This window comes from Pongo pygmaeus, chromosome 8 (genome assembly GCF_028885625.2).
Source record: "Pongo pygmaeus isolate AG05252 chromosome 8, NHGRI_mPonPyg2-v2.0_pri, whole genome shotgun sequence".
NCBI lineage: Eukaryota > Metazoa > Chordata > Mammalia > Primates > Hominidae > Pongo > Pongo pygmaeus.
In genome coordinates, this window is record NC_072381.2 from 105042004 (window position 1) to 105056763 (window position 14760).

The following is a 14760-nucleotide window of genomic DNA, read 5'->3' on the forward strand; positions in this document are numbered from 1 at the left end:
TCTAAATACCCCTGCCAACAGTTTAAGCAGAGCATTATGCTTGATCTTATATTTTATTAGCCAACTGTTCTCCATCACTATCTGTCTTTCTGTTCTCTGCCAGGAAATCTCATTTATCAGCCTTAAATCCTAATTTACATGCATTCACTATCTTTTTTGTTTAATCTTGGTAAGTCAAAAATCAGTTAATCTGTCCCTGGATAATTGTATCTATTACAACAACTAAGGAAATATATTCTTCTGTCTTTGGAGAAATACCAGTTAAGATTACAACATAGCACTGGGAAGTACAGCTAATCCCCAAACAATGAAGGCATTAGGAGTGTTGACCCCCTCATACGGTCTAAAACTTATATACAACTTTTGACTCCCCCAAAACGTAAGTTAAATCCTGTGAAGTCATGCACAACATCTGGACAGTTTTCTCTAGTGGGAATTTGTTTTGATCTTGATGGCTTTCATGGGTTTTTCTGTTAACAATAATGACATCTTCAGTAATGTAATACCTTCAGATTTTCATGATGTTGAATCAGGGTTCTCTTCCATAGTGTTGGCAGTCCTTTTTCATAGAGGACCGTGTGTAATGATCCTTAAAGGTCCTTATGACCCCTTGATCTCGAGGCTAAATTAGAGACATTGTGTTTGGGGGCATGTAGACCACTTTGATGCTTTCAGGGTTGAACTCTTGGGGTTCTGCATGGCCAGGAGCATTGTTCAATATCAAAAGAACTTTAAAAGACAGTCCCTTATTGGCAAGGTCCTTCTGACTTAAGGGACAAAGTGTCTGTCTGAGTCCATTTGTGTTGCTATAAAGGAATACCTGTGGCTGGATAATTTATAAAGAAAAGAGGTTTTATTTGGCTTACAGTTCTGCAAGCTACATGTTCCATGAAAGGGTCATGTATTCAAAGCCAGAAGGAGTTGAGAAAACAAACGAGGCAGACAAATCCAATTTGTCAGTATTGTGTGGTTTATTGAGGGAATTTACAGACAGAAGCATGGTCTTGGGTGGCTGCAAGACAGGTAGCTCTCTGCCCCATAACCCCCCAGACCCAGGGATTATATCTTAGGAAAAAGTATAGATTGTCTGGTAAGAATGTATAGGTGGCTACAGGAATTGCAGCATATGATTTCTGCAGCAACAAGGATTGTTTTGGAGGAAACTTGTAACGAATAGGTGTTTCTACATAAAGAGTAATACATCAACTAAACATTTTGGAGGCATTCCTGGACTCAGAGTTAGCCAGGTGGATTAGCATTTAAAATAAAGTCACTTCTGTCTCCACACTGTACAAGAAGCATGGCACCAGCATCTGCTTCTGATGAGGGCCTCCGGAAGCTTCCATTCATGGCAGAAAGCAAAGGGGAGCCAGAATGTACAGATTACATGGCATGAACAAAAGCAAGAGAAGGGGGAGGAGGTGCCAGGCTCTTTTTAGCAATCAGTCTGGGGAAACTAATAGGGTGAGAACTAATAGGACTGCACCAAGACATGCATGAAGAATATGCCGCCTTGACCCAAACATCTCCCATTAGGCTCCCACCTCTAACATTAGGGATCAGATTTCAACATGAGACTTGGTGGGGGCCAAACAAACCATATCCAAACCATAGTGTTCTGCCCCTGACCCCCCAATCTCATGTCCTTCTCACATTACAAAATATAATCTTCCCATCCCCAAAGTCTTAACTTGTTCTAGCATCAATTCAAAAGTCCAAAGCCTCATCTGAGACTCAAGGTAAGTTCCTTACAGCTGTGAGCCTATGAAATGAAACATATTATTTACATCCAAGATATGGTGGTGGTACAGGCATTGAGTAAACATTCCCATTCCAAAAAGGAGAAATCAAAGAAAGGGGGTAATAGGCCCCATGCAAATCTGAACCCCAGCAGGACAGACATTAAACCTTAAAGCTCTAAAATCTACTTTAACTTCACATCCTACAACCTGAACACACTTGTGTAAGGAGTGAGCTCCCAAAGCCTTGTGCAGTTCTGTCCCCGCAGCTTTTCTGGGCACGGCTTAAGTGAGCTGCTCTCATGGGTTGGAGTTGAATGCCTGTGACTTTTCCAGGCTGAGGGTGCATGCTGTTGATGGTTCTACCATCCAAGATCTGGAGGGCAGTGGCCATGTTCCCACAACTCCATTAGGAAGTTCCCCAGTGGGGACTCTGCAGGGGTTCCAACCCCACATTTCTGCTTTGCATTGCCTTAGTAGAGTCTCTGTGGGGACTGCCCCTGTGGCAGGCTTTTACCTGGGCACTCAGGCTTTCCAATACTCCTCTGAAATCTAAGTGGAAGCTGGCAAGCCATGACTTGCATTCTGTGTGCCTGCAGATTTAACACGGAAGTCACCAAGCCTTATAGCTTACATCCTCCAGAGAGGCTGGAGCCAGAGCAGCTGGGATGCAGGGAGCAGCATCCTGAGTCAGGAGCAACACAGCAGCAGCACCTGGGCTTGTCCCCTTAAACTATTCCATCCTCCTAGGCCTCTGGGCCTTTGATAAGATGGGTAGCCTTGAAGATTTCTGAAATGGCTTCATAGCCTTTTTCTCATTGTTCTGACACCTGGCTCCCTTTTATCATTGCTAATCTCTCTAGCAAGTGATTGTTCCTCTTGGCCATATTCTTGGATTCCTCTCCTGAAAATGCCCTTTCCTTCTCTACCACATGGTCAGGCTTCAAATTCTCTAAATTTTTATTCTCTGCTTTTAAGTTCTGACTTTCATTCCTTTGTTTGCGTATTTGATTGTAGGTTGTTAGAAGCAGGCACACTTTTTTTTTTTTTTTGGAGACAGGGTCTTGCTCTGTCACCCAGGCTGGAGCAGTGGCAGGATTATGACTCACTGCAGCCTTGATCTCCTGGGATGAGATGACCCTCCCACCTTAGCTTCCCAATAGCTGGGACTACAGGTACATACCACCACACCCAGCTAATTAAAGAAAAAAAAATGTAGAGTTGGAGGTCTCACTGTTGCCTAGGCTGTTCTCAAACTCCTGGGCTCAAGTGATCCTCCTGCCTCAGCCTCCCAAAGTGCTAGGATTACAGGCATGAGCCACCATGCCTGGCCTCACCACTTATTGAACGCTTTGCTGCTTAGAAAGGCATGGCCTTTACTGTCTGTATTTCTGTCAGCACTTTGGCCACAACCACTCACACAGTCTAATAAATCCCAAACTTTCCCTTCCTGTTTTCTTCTGAGCCTTCTAAACTCTTCCAACTTTTGCCCATTACCCAGTTCCAAAGCCACTTCCATGTTTTCAAGTATCTTTATAGCAACCACCCTCTCCTTGGTACCAGTTGTCTTTCTTAGTTCATTTGTGTTGCTATAAATGCCTGAGGCTTTGTAACTTGAAAAGAAATTATATTTGGCTCACAGTTCTGCAGCCTGTACAAGAAGCCTGGTGCCAGTATGTCCTAACCACAACATCATTGATTGGACCAATCCAGAAAAAGGGTTCTGATTGTCCAGGCCCTCTTGTACAGTCAAAAGACTGGCAGCTGGTGTTTATCTTTTCCTTTCAAGGCTCAGCTCATAATAAACCTGACTGCATTTGCACAAAACAGTAGAGTTAGCTTTTCCCTTTCTGCCTTAAATCTTGATGCTCGATTCTCTTCCTTACTAATGTGTTTTGTGGCATTTTTCCCTTACTAATAAATGTGTTTTGTGGCATTTTTTTGTGGCAAACTGATGCAGACACAGAAAACCAAATACCACATGTTCTCACTTATAAGTGGGAGCGAAACATTGGCTACATATGGACATAAAGATGGGAACAATAGACACTGAGGACTACTAGAGTGGGGAGAGAAGGAAAGAGGGAAGGGCTGAAAAACTACCTATTGGGTACTATGCTGACTACCTGGGTGATGGGTTTAGTCATACTCCAAACCTCAGCATCTTGTAATATATCTTTGTAACAAACCTGCACATGTATTCCCTGAAGAGTACAAGTTGAAAAGAAAAAAAAAAAAGCCCTTGTAGGCTGGGCATGGTGGCTCATGCCTGCAATCCCAGCACTTTGGGAGGCCAAGGCAGGTGGATCACTTGAGATCAGGAGTTCAAGACCAGCCTGGCTAACATGGCAAAACCCCATCTCTAGTAAAAATAAAAAAATAAAAAAATAAATTAGCCAAGTGTGGTGGTGCACACCTATGATCACAGCCACTCAGGAGGCTGAGACAGGAGAATAGTTTGAACCTGGGAGGTGGAGGTTGCAGAGAGCTGAGATCGTGCCACTGCTCTCCAGCCTGGGTGATGGAGTGACTCTGTCTCAAAAAAAAAAAAAAAAAAAAAAAAAAAACTATAATAAACGTGTTTATATATTAAACATGTTTCCCTGAGTTCCGTTAGCTACTCCAACAAATCAATCAAACCTGAGGAGGGGGTTGTGGGAATTCAGATTTATAGTTGGTCGGCGAGAAGCACAGGCAAAATAATCTGGGGCTTGCAATTGATGTTGGAAGTTGGCTGGTGGGGAGTGGGAAGTTGAAGGACAGTCTTGGGGACTGAGCCCTCAACCTGTGGGATCTGATGCTATCTTCAGGTAGATAATGTTGAGATTGAATTAGAGTACACCGAGCTGGTGTCTGCTGCAGAAGTGATTGCTTGCTTGGTGTGTGTCAGGGAGACCCCTCACTACCCACATTTGGTCATAAAAGTCCTCTGCGTTGATTGTTGTGAGAATAGAAAAAACACTTTGAGTTTTCCTACTCTCGGAAAGATCAGTATACGAAATAAATTATATTGCTTTACACTAGCAACAAACAATCCTAAAATGCAGTTAATAAAAATTCAGTTTATAATAGCATCAAAAAGAATAAAATTCTTAGGAATAAATGTAATCAAAGAAGTGTAAGACAGGCCAGATGCAGTGGCTCACACCTGTAACCCCAGCACTCTGGGAGGCCATGGCGGGTGGATCATGTGAGGTCAGGAGTTCCAGACCAGCCTGGCCAACATGGTGAAACTCTGTCTGTATTAAAAATACAAAAATTAGCCAGGTGTGGTGGTGGGCACCTGTAATCCCAGCTACTCGGGAGGCTAAGACAAGAAAATCACTTGAACCTGGGAGGCAGAGGTTGCAGTGAGCCAAGATCGCACCACTGCACTCCAGCCCAGGCAACAGAGCAAGCCTCAGTCTCAAAAAAAAAAAAAAAAAAAAAAGTGTAAGACAGTATACTGAAAACTACAAAACATTGTTGAAAGAAATTTTAAGACTTAACAATGAAGAAATAAATGGAAAGATATCCCATGTTCATAGATAGGTAAACTTACTACTTTTAAGATTCCAACACTCTTCAATTGATCTACGAAGTCAATGTAATTGCTAGCAGAATTCCAACTGCCTTTTTGTGTAAAAGTTGACAAATTGATCCTAAAATCCATCTGGAAATGCAAATGCCCCAGGATAGCCAAACAATCTTGAAAAAGAAGAACAAAATTTGATGACATACTTCCTGATTTCAAAACTTACTACAAAGCTATGGTAATCAAGGCCATGTGGTACTGGCATAAAAATAATTACGTAGCTCAATAGAATACAATTGAAAGTCCAGAAATAAGCACTTACATTATAGTCCATTGATTTTTGACTAGGATTCCAAGACAATTCAGTGGGGGAAAGAATGGTCTTTTTAACAAATGATGCTAGGACAACTGGATGCCCACATACAAAAGAATAAAGTTGGACCCTTACCTTACACCAAATGCAAAAATTAACTCAAAGGGTCAAAACCTAAATTTAAGAACTAAAAAACCTTTTAGAAGAAAACGAGTAAATCTTTGTGACCTTTGGGTTAGGCAAAGCCTTCTTAGACATAATATCAAAAGCATGAGTGACAAAACAAAAAAATTGGATAAATTGGATTTTATCAAAGTTGGAAACTTTTATGCTTCAAAGTGGCATCAATAAAGTGAAAAGACAACCCTCAGAATGGAAGAAAATCTGCGAATCATATATACAATAGGGGTCTTGTATCTAGAATATGTAAAGAACACTTACAACTCAACAATAAAAGATAACCATTTCCCATCCTGGCTAACATGGTGAAACCCCGTCTCTACTAAAAATACAAAAAATTAGCGGGGCGTTGTGGCGGGCGCCTGTAGTCCCAGCTACTCCGGAGGCTGAAGCAGAATGGCGTGAAAGCGGGAGGCGGAGTTTGCAGTGAGCCGAGTCCGTGCCACTGCACTCCAGCCCGGGCGACAGAGCGAGACTCCGTCTCAAAAAAATAAATAAATAAAAATAACCATTTCTCCAAAGAAGGTATACAATTGACCAACAAGTACATGAAAAAATGCACATCATTCGGGAGGCGGAGCTTGCAGTGAGCCGAGATTGTGCCACTGCACTATAGCCTGGGCGACACAGCGAGACTCCATCTCAAAAAAAAAAAAAAAAAAAAAAAAAAGCACATCATTAGTCATTAGGGAAATGCAAATCAAAACCACAGTGAGATACCACTTCATACCCGCTAGGATTACTGTAACCCAAAAGTCTGACCATATCAAATGTTGGATAGAATGTGAAGGAACTGTAACCTTCATAGGCCACTGATGGGAATGTAAAATGGTGCCACTCCTTTGTAAAACAGTCTGGGAATGACTCAAAATGTTAAACATAGTGTTGCCATATGACCCAGCAATTCCACTCCTAGGTATATACTCCCAGAGAATTGAAAACATATGTCCTCACAAAAACTCGGTACATGAATGTTCATAGCAACGTTATTTATCTCTTAGAATTAGAAAACAGTTTTGTAACTAACTCCAAATGAAATAAATCAGTTAAAGATTACCAATGCTAAAACCATTTGGTAAATGTTGAATGGGAGCTGAATATCCACAGTTTCAAAATATCACCCTATAGATTACTTGCTAATCATAAAAATAGAAAATGTCATAATTGACTATCTAGTTGTTTTCACCTTAACCCAGTAATCAAACTTAACATTACTAGTGGGAAATTATACTGCTGAAGGACAGAATTAAGGTTGGACCACTTGGAAAGCAGCTGAAATATTGAAAACTTTTTTTTTTTTTTCCCCAAGACGGAGTCTTGCTCTGTCGCCCAGGCTGGAGTGCAGTGGGGTGATCTCGGCTCACTGCAACCTCCCCCTCCCAGGTTTAAATGATTCTCCTGCCTCAGTCTCCAGAGTAACTGGGATTACAGGCGCACACCACCACGCCCAGCTAATTTTTGTATTTTTATTAGAGACGGGGTTTCACCATGTTGGCCAGGCTGGTCTGAAACTCCTGACCTCGTGATCCACCCGCCTCAGCCTCCCAAAGTGCTGGGATTACAGGCGTGAGCCACCGCACCTGGCCCATTGAAAACGTTTATGGTTAGCCTTTGATCAAGCAAGAGTGAATTACAAACAGCACCAGTTCATAAGGTGGCCAGCCATCCTCGTTTGCTTGGAAATTTTCCAGTTTTTGCATTGGAAGTCCCACATACTGAAAAATTCATCAGTGGTCCCTGAGCCAGCAAAATTACTTTTGTACCCCTTCCCCAGGTTCTCACCTCCCTGCTTGAATCCTGGAATTAGGGAAGGAGGAATTGAATAACAAGGAAAAATGATAAAAAGGAATGAGACTTTGTTCCCCAGAAGTAACTGGTCCCTGAGCCAATAAAGGAGAGAAGCTTTTTTTTTTTTTTTTGAAGGAGAGATATTTTTACTTAATGAAAGCACATGTCATGACATTTTAAAAGGCAAAAGCATCGCAAGTCATAATGAAAATTCTCATTTCCTCCTTCCAAGCTTATTTATTTTCTAACAAAATATATTGTTTCAACTCCCAGGCTTAAGGGAAATAATCTTTGATATAAGAAGTTATTGTGGAAAGTCATTAAGCTGTCATGCTCAAACCAAATGTTCATATCCCACTCCTTATCAAAGAGCACCAGAAAATGCACCCACACAAGATCCCCTGCAAGCAGAGACCATATGCTTTGTTGAAATGGTTGAGCTAAGAGATCAAAGAGCTTTAATAGAAAACAAAAGCCATGCTCAAACCATCCTGCAGCTAAAACAGAATCTCAGCATGTCAAAGCAAAAAGGAAAATCAGCATGAAAAGATATTTTATTTAACACTCACAGGACGCTGCCTAGGAACCAGGCACTATTCCAGGCACCGTCCAAGTGTTCACTCATCGAATCCCTGCTGCAAACTGTGAGGCAGGTAGTATTAGCTCAGTCATCCCCATTTCACAGATAGGGAAACTGAAGGACGGAGTAGTTAAGTCCTGTGCACCCAGGTAGCTAGATCCAGAGTCCACGACATGCGTGTGACCACTCTACTACACAGCCATGTGGTTGTGGTCTAGAGGTGTTAACTAACTTGCCAGCAGTTAGCACTGAATGATTGTGTGGATTTCATACAGGACTATGACCCATCTTTTCAAAAAGTTCTTGCTAAGAATTACCACAAAAATAAACACGTGTATGGCATCTAAAAACTAAAACAGTGCTAGGCATGGTGGCACAAGCCTGTAGTCCCAGTGACTTGGGAGGCTAAGGTGGGAGGATCTCCTGAGGCCAGGACTTCCAGACCAGCCTGAGAAACATAGCAAGGTCCCATCTGTACAAATAAATACATAAACAAATAAATATAAATAAAGCATATGCAGCCTCAGCAACATTTTCGGCAGTCTAAGAACATCTCTACTATTTTTCCTTTTTTTTTTTTTTTTTTTTTTGAGACAGAGTCACTCTGTCACCCAGGCTAGAGTGCAATGGCACAATCTCGGCTTACTGCAACCTCCGCCTCCCGGGTTCAAGCAATTCCCCTGCCCCAGCCTCCTGAGTAGCTGGGACTACAGGCACGTGCCACCACACCCAGGGAATTTGGTGATTTTAGTAGAGATGGGTCTTCACCATGCTGGCCAGGCTGGTCTTGAACAGGAGAGAAGCTTTAAATTGGATGTTGGCTTTGTTGTTGTTGTTGTCGATGTTTTTGGTGGGTAATAAAAATGTTCCCAAATTGGTTGTGGCAGTGGTTGCACAACTCTGTGAATATGCTAAAAACCATTCAATTGTACACTTCAAGCGGTTGAATTGTATGTAATTTCATATTAATAAGGCTGTTTAAAAATGAATGTGAGAAAGAAGTTTCAGATTAGATTACCCTGGACCTTTTTATACCTGAGAGAGACCAAAAAGCTGTAGGATCTGCCTTGAGATGTGGTCAAGACAAGGGAAGGGGCTGGGTGCGGTGGCTCACGCCTGTAATCCCAGGACTTTGGGAGGCTGAGGCGGGCGGATCACGAGGTCAGGAGATCGAGACCATCCTGGCTAACATAGTGAAACCCTGTCTCTACTAAAAACACAAAAAATTAGCCAGGCGTAGTGGCACGCACCTGTAGTCTCAACTACTCGGGAGGCTGAGGCAGGAGAACCGCTTGAACCCAGGAGGCGGAGGTTGCAGTGAGCCGAGATTGCGCCACTGCACTCCGGCCTGGATGACAGAGCGAGACTTTGTCTCAAAAAAAAAGAAAAAAAAAAGTTAGCTGGGCGTGGTGCTGCGTGCCTGTAATCCCAGCTCCTCGGGAGACTGAGGCAGGAGAATCGCTTGAACCCAGGAGGCGGAGGTTGACACAGCTGAGATTGTACCACTGCACTCCAGCTTGGGCAGCAGAGCGAGACTTCGTCTCAAAAAGAAAAAACAAAAAAGGACAAGGGAAGAGAGTTTCACATGGCACGGTTGAAGACACTGGTGGGAGCAAAATACTATTTCTTATTTGTTCTCTAGTTTACATCTTTCAGTAAACTGGCTACACTGGTTTGATTGGATATTTTTTCCCCTACAACCAAGAGTTGTGACGAAAATATTCAATCCACCCATTCCTGTGCAGATGAAAAATTTTATCCTTTAAAATCACAATGTTGTGTATTTGGATTGTATTGCTCTGGTTCCTCACAGAATTTTTTAAAAAAATATCAGACCACATTGGCATTATGCCACTAGTCTATATTGAAAATGTATTCGAGGCCAGGCACAGTGGCTCATGCCTGTAATCCCAGCTCCTTGGGAGGCTGAGGCAGGCGGATCACTTGAGCTCAGCAGTTTGAGACGAGCCTGAGCAACATGGCAAAACCCCATCTCTACAAAAAAATACAAAAATTAGCTGGTCGTGGTGGTGCGTGCTTGTAGTCCCAGCTACTGGGCAGGCTGAGGTGGGAGAATCACTTAAGCCCGAGAGATGGAGGTTGCAGTGAGTTGGAGGTTGCAGTGAGCTGAGATCACACCACTGCACTCCAGCCTGGACAATACAGCAACACTATCTCAAAAAAAAAATTAGAAAACAGCTGTATAAAATATTTATATAGGTGTGTCATTGGAGCCCTAGAAGAAAATGTTTTTCTTAAATGTTAGCCTGAGGAGTAGCTGGGCTTCTGAATGATTGGTTTGTATATGGAATTATATCATTATAAAGACATTATTTTTTTTTTTGTCTGCCTAGCTCTTTTCCTTTCTGAAGCTGCCCCTGAATAATGATGCTTTCCTGGTGCGATTGTTAATCACATAGCTTCCCCTGCCCATGGGAGGGGAATTGGCTAGCCAGTCAGAATGCCTCATTCCTTTGTCCATATTCATTGGTCCAGAGCTGGGAATACAACACAAGCAGGGCTGTTCAGAGTCCTACGAAAGACTTTTCCTGGAGCTGTCAGGAAAGAGACACTCTTTTTGCTAGGATTACTGGTCATAAGGACCATGTAAGTCTAGAGCTTTTGTGGCCATTTTTACCACCAAGTGGGAAGAGCCTACTTGAGAACGAAACCAACACAGTTGCAAACGTCCTGAGGATGTTGTTTGAGACTCTGGACCCATCTGCGCCTAAAGCTAGATCATTCATGGGCTTTTCTATTAAATTAGCCAATACATTTTCTTTTTCATTTTTTTTGTTTATACCAGTTTGATTTGGATCTCTGTCCCTTGCAACCAAAAGAAGCCTCACTGATACAGTCTCTGATTAAGTTTCCCTCCTTTCATTGGTAGATAGGAAGGAAGCTCAGAGTCAAAATTGCAGCCCACATGTAGCAAGTGGACAGGATCCTATTGAATGAATTTTGTATAATGGGCTTGTCCCCCGTTTTGTCTTCTTTTTTCTACATTATATCTTGTTATATTTTACATGTTTTTCTAAGCCACTACAAACTCTTTTTACAATATGACAATAAATAGTAGAGATTATTTCCCACATTGTCCTGAATCTGGACTACAATAAAACTAAAGGTTTATTTCTAACGGACATCATTGGTTTTCTGTCCAGACTTCATCTCTCCCTTCTTTTCCAACCCTGGTTTTATCCTAGAAATCACTCTTCTTCCATGTAGCCCATGTGCTTTAGGGAAGGCTGACCCCCCTTACCACAGCTTCAGGATGGGCCTGATTAATCCAAGAGTAACCTCATCCTTGTAAGGAATTGATTCAGGAATTTACACCACTGAGATACCAGGAGAAGTTTGCCGGTGGATTCTACTTCTGGGAAACCTACTGAAAATGACCTTTTCCGTCTTTTACTATATGTTATGCTGTGTGGGTGTGAGTCCTGAAACTGTTGCAGCCATCTTACCCACCTATTTGAGGATTACGCTGATGGCGAAACAGAACAAAACAAAGAATGAGAGGAAGATGGAGCAGAGCCACTGGAGTAAGTCAAGCCTGAGAACTGGTCTATCTGTGGGTTCTGGTTATTTGAACCAATAAGTATTTTCATTCAAGCCACTCTGAGTTGGTTATATCATTTTTTTTTATTTTTTATTTTTCGAGACAAAGCCTCTCTCTGTCGTCAGGCTGGAGTACAGTGGCATGACCTCAGCTCACTGCTGTCTTCACCTCCTGGGTTTAAGTGATTCTTCTTCCTCAGTCTCCTGAGTAGCTGGGATTACAGGCACATGCCACCATGCCCAGCTAATTTTTTTTTTTTTTTAATTAGAGCCAGAGTTTCACCATGTTGGCCAGGCTGGTCTCAAACTCCTGACCTCTAGTGATCTGCCCGCCTCAGCCTTCCAAAGTGCTGGGATTACAGGCATGAGCCACCGTGCCCAGCCAAAGTTGGGTATACCCTTTAGAAGAATTTTAATATAATTGGAGAATAAGTTCATTTTCCTTCTAGCAGTTGCTAGCAACCTTTGTTAGTAGGGTTAAGAACCTTCCAAAGCTCTGTTACAGTATGACAGTCATTCGCAAGAGATATCCTATCTTTAGGAAAACTATCTTTTTAGAAAAACTATCTTACTAGTTAAGTCTTTTGGGTTGGCTGAGTTCAATGGCTTTAAACCACCATACAGCTTACATAAGCCACTCAGAATTCAGTCGACTTCATAAAGTACTTTGTACCTTGAAATTGTTTAGAAGTCAATTATAGTTTCTGCGAAGATAAGGCACCTGTAAATAAGTGATCCTATTTGGAGATCTTTCAACTCATTCACAAGGGTCCGCTTACAAGATACCGAAGTAATGGCCTTTACCTTCTTTATAGGTCAAAAGAAACAGAATCTCCTTCTCCTGGATACATGATACAACACAGTTGTCTCTCATGTCAGAAGTCATGATTACGAGAATAGCACACTTTAGCCCATATCCTTGTACCCAGCACTGTACTTGATGCTCTGTGGATGCAACCTCAATGGTAAAATAATTTAAGCTCAAAGTAAGATATCCTTTAAATAAGATGTAGACCTCTTACTGCAAACTCCTTTTGCAAATTACCACTTGGTAATCTGTCTCAAATATGTCCCAAAACAACAAGTTAAAAAAAAAACTAGCTGAAAAGCTAAGTGCTAATAAAAGCACTCTCAAAATTTCTACTTATATGTCTGAACATATATAAACACACAGAGAAATACATATTTTACAGTGCTAATATTTTAAGTGCTAATAAAAGCACTCTGAAAATTTCTACTTGTATGTCTGAACATATATATATAAACACACAGAGAAATACATATTTTACAGTCTTGGCAGTAGGCTTAAAGATATTTGTTCAGCAAATTTTCTTGGGCCCACTAATTTGGCCATTCTCATGTTCTCAATTCACAAAACTATCTATAATAATAGTCCAAATATAAATTATAAGAATGAATTTGTTATTATGCACTTAAACAAGTTCATAGTAAAAAGACCAACGTATGTCAAGGTAGTGTTTGATAAAAATAAACACAGCTTTGCGTTATCAACAGATTGTTTTGATCAACAGGTTGTCTTGGTGATGCTTTCAGGGAACTAATATGCTAATATCCTACAACATTTAACATCTTATATTTCTCTTTCTTTCTTTTGAGAGAGAGAGAGAGAGAGATTGAGAGACAAGGTGTCTTGTAAGGTCTGGGCTTTCTGAAAAGAAAAAAAAAAAATAGAGACAGGATCTCGCTTTGTCACCCAGGCTGCAGTGCAGTGGCACAATCAGCTCACTGCCCCTTTAAACTCCTGGGCTCAAGCAATCCTCCGCCTTTAGCCTACCAAGTAGCTGAGACTACAGGAATGCACCACCACAACTGGCTAATTTTTTTTTTTTTTTTTTTTTTTTTTTTTTTTTTTGTAGAGTTGGAGTCTTGCTATGTTGCCAAGGCTGGTCTCAAGTGATCCTCCTGCTTTGGCCTTCCAAAGTGTTGAGATTACATAAGCGTGAGACATTGCATCCAGCCCTTATATGTGTGGTTTTTCTTTAGCTTATTTTTTTCAGTCTTCTAGCTCTCCTGCAATTAACCACTATTAACAGTTTCTTTCAGAAATGTTTGATAATTTACTTGTATTTAATTCTTGTAAAGCTATATGTTTTTCCATGTGATAATTTACTGTTTATATTGCCCCCCATGTTATTTATATCAGATATATTTTCAGTTTGGTGGCTTTCAATATTAATATTTGTTTTATAACATTCTCTTTAAAAATTATGTATACATATCTCTCTTTTATAATATCATCCTTTGTTTTCAGTACTCAGAAGAGTATTTTTTTGTCTAGTGCATCTTTTTATGTTAGTTCATTTTTTTCTGGTATTTTATGACCTATCAAGGATATACTGTATGGGATGATATGAAGTAAAGACCTAAATTAATCTTTCTTTCTTTCTTTTTCTTTCTTTCTTTCTTTCTTTCTTTCTTTCTTTCTTTCTTTCTTTCTTCTTTCTTTTTTTCTCTTTCTTTCTTTCTTTCTTCTTTCTTTCTTTCTTTTTTTTTTTTTTTTAATTTGACAATCTCGTTCTGTCACCCAGGCTGGAGTGCAATGGCACAATTTCGGCTCACTGCAACCTCTGCCTCCTAGGTTCAAGCAATTCTCTGCCTCAGCCTCCTGAGTAGCTGGGATTACAGGAGCTCACCACCATGCCCGGCTAATTTTTGTGTTTTTTAGTAGAGACAGGGTTTTGCCATGTTGTGCAGGCTGGTCTGGAACTCCTGACCGCAAGTGATCCACCCGCCTCAGCCTCCCAAAGTGCTGCGTTTACAGGCGAGAGCCACCGCGCTCGGCCTAATCATTTATTTTCTATGTTGATATCCTGTTGCCCAAAAAATACGGAACAATTCAGCCCATTTGCGGTAGTTTGTCACAAGTTAAAAGTTTATCCTTTGAATATACAAGGAACATTATTCTGTACCATTGATAACTTTCATTATTTGTAAAAGTATATACTCTTTGTAAAAATTATCTAAAACTTTGAATAGTTAACTCTTTTTTATAGAACCTAAGTCTAATTCAATGAGTTCATTCATTATTTAACATATTCTTTGCAATTTATTCAAAATAATTTCA

The 14760-nt window shown here is 41.0% G+C and overlaps 1 protein-coding gene across 1 annotated transcript in view; it reads left to right on the forward strand.

Moving 5' to 3' along the window:
• The first annotated feature begins 11587 nt into the window (after nucleotides 1-11587).
• ABCC2 (ATP binding cassette subfamily C member 2) overlaps nucleotides 11588-14760 on the forward strand; it is a 71218-nt gene continuing 68045 nt past the window's right edge. The window contains exon 1 of the mRNA XM_054435844.2: nucleotides 11588-11659. The gene's annotated coding sequence lies outside the window, so the exon portion shown is untranslated. The remainder of the gene's footprint in view (nucleotides 11660-14760) is intronic.